Here is a 9,794-nt window from a genome sequence, read left to right on the forward strand (position 1 = left end):
AGTGGTGGTACGATTTTGATTTCGAAGTACTGTTCCGACTTGGAGTAGTGTTTTTCAGCCACTTACCTGCCCATTTGGGCTTCGCCCCTTTTACGAAAAATGTTGGTTTTCGTGTGATCTACAACTTTGATGTTGGGGTCGTATGATTTTGGAGAGGTTGGGGAGTGGTGGCGCATGGGGCCCACGAACAGCCACTGTGGCGGTGCGTGGGTGGCGGGCTCTCTTCGAAATATTGCCGATATAGCCGATATATCGCCTATAGGGAGTTTGTGGGAGTTCGCTCTCCGTAGTTGAACAAATGAGTCATACCATGTTCACTATCTCTAATTGAGCTATATGGTCTTCTTAAACAAAGACTTGATCTTCTGTCTATGCATCCATACTTAGGCCGCAAGTCCACCTTGGTTTACAACTTAGAATCAATTGATAGTTCAATCATTCAAACGGCAAAAAGAACTTGTGAATTATAAGAACTTTTGTAAAACGTAAAGAACTAACTCTTTGTAAACATGACAACATAGTTGTCGTGTCTCTTTCATAAGTGTGCCGTGTATATGACCAAGGAAGGGCACGATTTTATGTCTTCATTGTGTATTCTTCAATCCTAACTCTTAAATTTTCCTGTTACAGGAACTATGCATGTCCACAATATCTAAGAAACACTAGAGTTCAAAGATCGAATTCAAGCACTTAGAGATTTTAACAACTCTTTCATGAGTTGACCCTTAGATTTCGAGTTATCTCCAAGCAATTCAATCTTAAACTCTTCACCTAGATCATAAGAAGAGGAGGACCTTTCCTTCCCATTCATCTTCAATTCAGAGTCAGACACAATTGCGAACTGTGATTTAGTTCCTGCCGGTGCTCCAATGGCACTCAAGAATGTGTTCATTCCCACCACCTCTAAATCATCTTCATGCATTGCTTTCACTCCACCTGATGAAGCCAACTTCTCCATTCCAGTTCAATTGATTGGGCAGCTGCCTAAGTACTCTGGTTCCTCAATGGAAGACCCTAATGTTCACCTTAGGGAGTTCTTGGACATTTGCAAGCTCCAATCGATGCATCATTTGTCTCAAGAAGGCTTGAGGTTGATTTTGTTTCCATTTACCCTTAAGGACGATGCTAAGCGCTGGTTGTACTCTCAGCCTGCTGGAATCATCACCACATGGGAAGAAATGACTAGGAGGTTCTTGAAGCAATTCTTCCCTGCTCAACTCACGAAAAGACTTAGGAGGGAGATTCAGAACTTCACTCAAAAGGATGGTGATTCACTCTATGAGGCATGGGAAGAATTTCAGGAACTACAAAGGAAGTGCTCTCACCATGGTATTTCATTGGATGACTTGGTGCAATTCTTCTATGAAGGACTCGACATCACTAATAAGAGCATGGTGGATTCGGCATGTGGCTGCACATTCATGAACACCGGCCAAGAAGCTTACACTTTGATTCATGACTTGGCCGACAACAATCGCCAATTTAGTTCCAAGGAGAAGAGAGGAAGCAAAAGTTGTGGGGTGTATGATGATGATGCAAGAAATCATATGGCTACTTTAGAAAGGAAGCTTGACGTTCTAGTCAAGGCCATCAATGGTTCAAGCATCAACACTCAAGTGTGTGGTATTTGTTCGTTCAAAGATCACACAACGGAGAATTTTCCAAATGGTGCAATGACTGAAGAGGAGTTGAATTTCATGGGGCAACAAAGGCCTAGGTACGATCCTTACTTGAACACATACAATTCTGGACTTAGAGATCATCCAAATTTTCGTTGGAACAACAATGCTCAACCGTCCATTGCTCAAGGTCAAGGACCTCGTCCTTCAGATTTGTTTGTGAGGCCTCAGGTACCTCAAGGTTCTATTCCCTTTAACTCTAATGTTCATAGTTCAAATAATGCATCTGCACCTAACTATGATGAACTTTTGAAGTCCCTTGCTCAAGGGAAACATAATTTAAACTCTGCTACACAAGCTCATTCTAAGGACATAACCAAGCTTAAGAAGCAGGTAGGACAAGTGATCGACTTCATGGGAAAGATCCATGAAGGAGGTAAGTTGCCGAGCCAAACTGAGCCAAATCCTAACGGCCATGATGACAAGAAGTGGGAGGATCTTGGATGCTACATTGCAGCAAAACAAGAAGGTTGTGCCTTCCAAAAGGAAAGAAATCGAGAGTTTCAATGCTAATGACTTAGAGAAGGACCCTACCTCCTCTAAGGCTAATGATGATGTGCCTCTACCCCAAGGAGATCATGCCTTGCATGAGAAAGGTAAGGATCCTAACTCTCGTGGTTTGGTTTCAACTAATGGTCTTCCCCGTGTTCTCTTTCCCAATAGATTTGCAAAGCAAAAAAAAGGATGCCTCTAATCAAGCCATGCTCGACATCTTTAAGAAGATGGAAGTGAACATGCCTCTTATTGAATGCATACAACAGAATCCTAGGTATGCTAAGTTTTTCTAAAAGAATTGTTCACCAATAAGAGGATGACTCGAGAGAAGGAGGTTGTCACAATAAGTGAGATGGTTTATGCCGTGCTCCAACATAAGCTACCACCAAAGCTTAAGGATCCATGGAGTTTTTCTATCCCTTGTACAATTGGAAACATGCCATTTGAAAAGATAATGCTAGACTTAGGTGCATCGATCAATGTAATGCCTTATTATATTTATGAGGATCTAGGTCTAGGTGATTTAAAACGAGATAATGTTGTGATTCGATTGGCAGATTGTTCCAACAATGTCCCTTTGGGCTATGTTGAAGATGTTCTTGTGCAGGTTTCGAGCTTAGTTTTCCCTCCAGACTTTTATGTCATTGACATGGAACCAACTGAAGCAGATGACAAGGAGGTCCCTATCTTGTTGGGCTGTCCCTTCATGAGGACTACACGAACAAAAATTGATGTGTTTAGTGGATCACTCACCTTTGAGTTCGATGGTGAAGTGATTAGCTTCAACATCTTTGAAGCCATGAGGTATCCCCTTTCGGAATTAAGTAATTGTTTTTCAGTTGACATTCATAATTCCCTTGTATATAACTATCTAAATACCTTGGCACATGACGAGTTGGCACTCACTATTGCCCAAGGGACCGGATTTACAAGTGATGGTTCTAACGTTTCTGAGTTAGAAGCTAATGATGTTGTGCCATCCTTTGTTCTAGAGAACGTGACCTCTCTTGAGGTTGCACATGAGGTAAGTTATGTCTCTCCTAGTCCAATTCTCTTAACCACTAACAAGAATCTTCCTTCTTTGGTGCAAGTCCCAAAGTTTGATCTTAAGGTTCTTCCGGACCACTTGAAGTATGTGTTTTTTGGATTTGAGGATACATTGCCAGTGATCATTTCATCTGTAGTCAACGAGGAACAAGAGGAGAGACTGATTGAGGTGTTGAAGAGACACAAGATGGCCATAGGATGGACCCTTGCCGACATCAAGGGAATCAGCCCTACCAGTTGTGTGCACCGAATTTTGCTTGAAGATTGTGCCAAATTGACCAAGGAAGGCCAGAGACGTCTTCACCCACCAATGATGCAAGTTGTCAAGGATGAGATCACTAAGTTGCACGATTGTGGCGTAATCTACCCCATCTCGGATAGTATGTGGATCTCTCCCATTCAAGTTGTGCCAAAGAAGTCAGGATTCACGGTGGTGAAGAACAAGGATAACGAGTTAGTACCTCAAATGACAGTGGTCGGTCACCGTGTGTGTATCGACTATAGGAAGCTCAATGCTACAACAAGGAAGGACCATATACCGTTGTCATTCATTGATCAAATGCTTTGTGGTTAGCTGGTCATTCTTTATATTGTTTCCTTAATGGATATAGTGGATACAATCAAATTAGTGTTGCGGAGGAAGATCAAGAAAAGACTACATTCACATGTCTTTTTGGTACGTTTGCTTATCATACATGCCTTTTGGTGTATGCACTGCTCCAGGTACGTTTCAACGTTGTATGTATCACATTTTCTCTGAGTATATTGGTTCTAAAATTGAAGTTTTCATAGATGATTTTTCTGTATATGGTGAAAATTTCGATGCATGTTTAGAGAATGTTGAACTTCTACTTAAACGTTGTGAAGAAACTAACTTGGTTTTGAATTGGAAAAAATGTCATTTCATCGTTACGCAAGGTATTGTTGTTAATGTTGTGAGAATACTCGGTTTAGTACGCCGTATTCCTTGTTGTCGCCCAAGAAACTTGTTAAGTCCCTCTCAACAGTAGGACAAAGAGTTGTGCCGATTTTGATCTTGCGCTCCGGATGGTGTGGGAATGGCGTGATGCTTTTCAAGGAAGATTCAGGATTTGCCGGTGTTTTGGCCTCGTATGGCGTAGCCTTCTACTTGCTCTTGCCTTTCGATGTTTCGCCATCTCGTGCGTCGACAACCTTGTCGGTCAAATTTTATGTGGCATGTATTGCCAGGATTTCGTGTCGGTTGCGCGTCCGTCGAATTGTGCGTGTTTGGCAATCTTTTGCTACGGATGGTGAACCCCGGACTTGTCCTGTTCCATGCGGAGTTGGGAATTTTATGAGCATCATGTGTCCAGCGATAAAAGTTCGCATCCGGTTAAGTGTAGGTCGACCGATGATCCTGTTGTAGGAACTATAGGCGTCGACTATGATGAACTCAGGTTCGACGCAAACCGTGCATGGTGCGGTCCCAATGCGTACTGTCATATAATCTGAGCCTAGAGGTTGGGTTACGTCGCCAGAGAAGCTGATTAGCGGTTCGTGGTCCTGTACTAACTTCTTGCCACTACGCTCCATCTTTTCGTAGCATCCCTTGAATAGGACGTTGACTGCGGATCCCATGACTGCGTCGATGAGGAAGGCGTCGTCATTGGGTAAGGAAATGCCAATTTCCTCTTCCTCAGTGAAGGTGATCTGCTTCCATCCTTCCTTCTGTCGCTTGGCGTTTCCTCCTGTGATGGCGTACACCTGCCTTGGGTGGTTGCTGCGGTTAAAGTGCTTTTTTGCTCGGTTAGACATGTTTGTCATCGGGGCTCCTCCCTCTATTACGTTGATGCGGCGTAGGTTCTCAACTACGGCCACTACGTTCTGATGTGCCCTTTGTTGCACCGGGCGAACCCCCGTGTCGCCATTGGCTCTTAGTGTGCGGAGGGTGCGGCAATCATTCGTGTTATGGCTTCCATTTTCATGAAACCTGCACCACTTACCAGTTTCTGCTTCGGTTTGAGGGCGTAGTGGTCTTGCTGGTTTCCTCAGCGTCCCCTGATGCTTGTGAAAAAGTCCTCCAAGATTTCTTCCCTAGGCGATGTGTGGTCACTACGGCGTCCCATCGCGTTAACTTGGTGAGGATCTCTGTTGTTGCGACGTTCACTGCCAAGTCTCATGTTCTTGTCCCGGCCTCTGTGTCGATCGTTGTTGCGCGTGTCACGATGATTGGCCTGATGCCATTTTCTTTTCCTGCCTTTGCTATGGTCTTCTGTGCTAGGGAAGAGCTCGCGCTGGAGGGGGATTGTGTGTACAGATGTCTGCGGCGCAATGCTTTTGTCTGATGGTACTAGGGTCCGCTTTTCCCCGTATGTGACGTATTCTGCCTGAGCATATCGTACTGCTTCAGTCATGATGTCATCATATGTGGCGCCACGCATTTGAGGGTCCACGTTGATATGGAATAGGAAGTTCTCTGACCGCAGTCCTTCCTTGAATGCGGCCAAAGCGAGCGTTTGGTTCAGGTTCCGACATTTGGATGCTGCTGTCTGCCATCGCATGACAAAGGCGCCCAACGTTTCCCTGCTTTCTTGCTTTACTTGAAATAGGCCATCAGTTGTGTGGGCGGCTCCGGCCATGAGGATGAACCGATTGAGAAATGATGTGGTCAACTGCGCGAAAGAATCCATAGAGTTCACCGGTTGTTCGAAGAACCAATTCATAGCATCCCCATCTAGTGTTTCGCTAAACAGGTGGCACAAGGTGGCGTCGTCGAATTCTCTGCTGGCGGTGACTTTCTTGAAGTTATCGATGTGCCGGAATGGATCGCCTTCGCCTGTGTACGGCATAATTTTTGGGCTCTTGGATTGAGAAGGGCGCACGGTGTTCATTATTCGCGTGGTGAAGGGGCCCGGCCTGGCTGCGAACACTGGTTAGCACCGTGGATTGGCATCCCGTTGTTCTATTGCAGTTAGTCGCTGCAATATTAGAGCTAGTGTGGCTGACTCGCTGTTGTGAGCAGTTGTGTGGGGTCTAGAGCGGGAGGTGACGCTCATGCTCCCTTCCTCACGGTTGCGAATACGCCGTGGTGATGGTGGCCGCTTCTTGGCGAGTTCGGAGGGAGTCAAGCTGATGCTCAAGTGAACTTGTTCTTGTCCTCTCATTTGCGCGCTGCCCTCGCGTTGTGACTCACCATGTAAATGACTGCGCTCACCCCGCTCGAGCTGCGCTCGCATCCTGTCGAGCTCGGCCTGTAGAGCTGCTGCCTTCTCGCGTGCAAGTGCTTCACGCTGCTGGCATTCGGCTAGATGTCTGGCCATGTTTTCCATTCTTGCGGCGGTTGCCGGATCCGGAGTCGCGTTACTGCTGACGACCATTCCGGGTGTAGGTGTGAGGATGATAGGGTCGTTGGCGGAAGGTAGGGGGTGGTTGAGGCTAAGGTCTGTGATGTCTTCGATATGACCGTCTGCCGGAGTGGAGGGGGAAGGATTGATAGTGCCCATGTCGAAGTGTAGTTGTTTTGCTAAGTGCTACATGTGATTTTTGGTGACTTTTTATTGCGGTTTCCCATAAACGGCGCCAATGTTAATGTTGTGATACTACTCGGTTTAGTACGCCGTCTTCCTTGTGGATGTGATACACCGTACTCCTTGTCTTTTCCCTGTCACAAGCGGCACACGTCGTCAAAGTAGAGACCACGGTGGTGTGGTCTTCAACTCTCCGACGCTTAAGTTAGGATGATGGTAATTTATGCATAGTAACAATAGAGGATTTAGTGTACTTACCTTATGAGGTCAAGAGTTTGACCTTTTATTGTTGAGTTGAGGTAGATCATTTACCTATCTTTCGGTGTGGAACGAGGTCCGATTAAGGTGTTCCCTGGAGTCTTCTTTGAGATGCGCGTAAGGGCTAGTCCGTAGTCAGTTTGGACCGCAGGGAGGCCCATTGCGTAGCTAGTGCGGCTGACTCGCTATTAGTATTGTAAGACTGTGCTATATATTAGCCTTAATGCGCTGATAGTTGTTTTGATTATAGCGGGCATAAGCCTATGCCAACAATTGTCTTAGGCCATATTGTTTCATCTAGAGGAATTGAGGTTGATAAATCTAAAATAGATCTTGTGCGTCACTTACCCCACCCCACAACTGTGAGGGGTGTTATTCTTGGACATGCGGGTTTCTATCGTAGGTTTATCAAGGACTTTTCCAAGATTGCGAGACCATTGAGTTCATTGCTTCAAAAGGACGTTCCCTTTCACTTTGATGATGATTGCAAGTATGCATTTGAGACCCTGAAGAAGCTCTTGACGTCGACACCAATCATGGCACTGCCTGATTGGTCCTTGCCATTTGAGTTGATGTGTGATGCCTCCGACTATGCAGTTTCAGCCGTGCTAGGGCAGAGGAAGGATAACCAGCCCTACGCCATCTATTATGCCTCACGAACGCTCAATGATGCTCAACAGAACTACACCACAACTTAAAAAGAGCTTCTTGTCGTGATCTTTGCTTTAGATAAGTTTCGTTCTTACTTACCTCAATCCAAAGTTATTGTTTACATTGCCCATGCAGCTTTAAAGTACTTAACGATGAAGAAGGATGCCAAACTGAGATTGATTCGATGGGCTCTCTTACTCCAAGAGTTTGATCTCGTGATTAAGGACAAGAAGGGAAGTGACAATATTGTGGCAGACCATTTGAGCCGTTTGGTGAGAGATGTCAAGCCCTTGGCTATCCAAGAGAGTTTTCCGGATGAGCAACTCTTTCGAGTTGAGGTAAATGAGCCATGGTATGCAAATATTGTGAATTATCTTGTTCTAAGCAATTTCCAGATACTTTATCACATGCTCAAAAGATTAGACTCAAGGCCTTAACTAGGTATTATGTTTGGGATGAACCATACTTGTGGAAACATTGCGTTGATCAAATCATTAAGAGGTGTGTCCCTGAATCTTGTGGAGGACATTTTGGTTCACGTAGGACTGCTCTTGAGGTGTTAGAATGTGGTTTCTTTTGGCCTACGATTTTCAAAGATGCATATCATTTTTGTTTGACATGTGATAGATGCCAACGGATGGGAAATTTAGGATCGAGGGATCAAAGCCTATGACACCGATTATACATGTTGAAATATTTGATTGTTGGGGCATTGATTTCATGGGACCTTTTTCCAACTCGAATGGTTTCTTGTACATTCGTTTGTGTTGATTATGTTTCGAAATGAGTGGAAGCAAAAGCCACCCGTACTAATGATTCTCGAGTTATTGTAGATTTCCTTCGTTCTAACATTTTCTCTAGGTTTGGTACGCCGAGAGTTATCATTAGTGATGGAGGATCTCAATTTTGCATCGGGGCCATTGAGGCATTATTGAAGAAGTATGGAATCAAGCATAAGATTGCTACGCCTTATCACCCCCAAACAAGTGGACAAGTCAAGCTATCTAATCGTGAGATGAAGAGAATTTTGGAGAAGTCTGTTGGACCATCATGCAACGATTGGTCTCAACGATTGGATGATGCTCTTTGGGCCTATAGGACGGTATACAAGACTCCTCTTGGCATGTCACCATTTCGGTTAGTCTATGGCAAGGCGTGCCATCTTCCTGTGGAGCTTGAACATCGTCAATGGTGGGCTGTGAAGAATTTTATCATGGACGTTGATGAGGCCGCATTACATAGGAAGTTGCAATTGCATGAGCTTGAAGAGATTAGGAATGAAGCCTATGATTCGGCGATGGTTTACAAGGACAAGACTAAGACATTCCATGACCGTATGATTAGGAAGAAACACTTTTTCGTTGGGCAAAAGGTTCTTTTGTTTATTTCTGGACTTAAGTTGTTTCCCGGTAAATTATGTTCTAGATGGATAGGTCCTTTCATTATTACTAACGTTTTTCCTTCTGGTGCTATCATGATAAAGAGTATGGTGAAAGGCACTGAAATTCAAGTCAATGGACATTACTTGAAGCCTTATTTTGAGAATACAGAGAATCATGTGATTGAAGAGACGTTTCTCCTTGATCCTACGGCAAGCAAGTGATATCTTGAAGAAGTCTAGGCTATAGACTCTAAACTTAAGCCAAAAAATGAGCCATCAACGAGTGTTTGCATTTTCTTATCCCTTACCTCTCTTTAATTTTAATTGCTTTTCATATTGTACATTAAGGGCAACGTAAGTTTTAAGTGTGGGGTGGGGTATACATCATTCGTTGTATTCTATTGTTTGATGTTTATGTGTTTCGATTTTGTTGCTTTCCTTTTTGATTTCCGATTTTTAGTTTGAAATTTTCGATTTTTCGATTTTTAGTTTAAGTTGTTTTGTTGTGAGTCCTATGTATGCCTTTAACTGTCTATGATGAGTTGTTCTTTGAATTTATGGTTGATTGATGATCAAGATATTGAATTGATTTCATTTGTATTTGATGGTTAATCGATGTGTAGAGATTGTACGACCATGTAGTAGATGAGGATTTTGAAACTTAGGTACTGAATGAGCATGTTCCTTACTTGTTTGAATTCATGTAACCTTTGTGAGTTTCGAGCCATATATGTGCCTTTCTTTGGAGAGTTTTATTCTATCGTTTCTTGGCTTTATAACCTCATTACATTTATT

The 9,794-nt window shown here is 43.9% G+C and overlaps 1 non-coding gene across 1 annotated transcript; it reads right to left on the reverse strand.

Annotated features, from left to right (window-relative positions):
* Positions 1 to 1,226: 1,226 nt before the first annotated feature.
* Positions 1,227 to 1,333, reverse strand: LOC126789699 (small nucleolar RNA R71). Its single transcript, XR_007671612.1, has one exon. It is a non-coding gene; the product is annotated as a small nucleolar RNA R71 (small nucleolar RNA).
* Between the last annotated feature and the right edge of the window lie 8,461 nt (positions 1,334 to 9,794).

This window comes from Argentina anserina, chromosome 3, assembly GCF_933775445.1.
Source record: "Argentina anserina chromosome 3, drPotAnse1.1, whole genome shotgun sequence".
NCBI classification, from domain to species: Eukaryota; Viridiplantae; Streptophyta; class Magnoliopsida; order Rosales; family Rosaceae; genus Argentina; species Argentina anserina.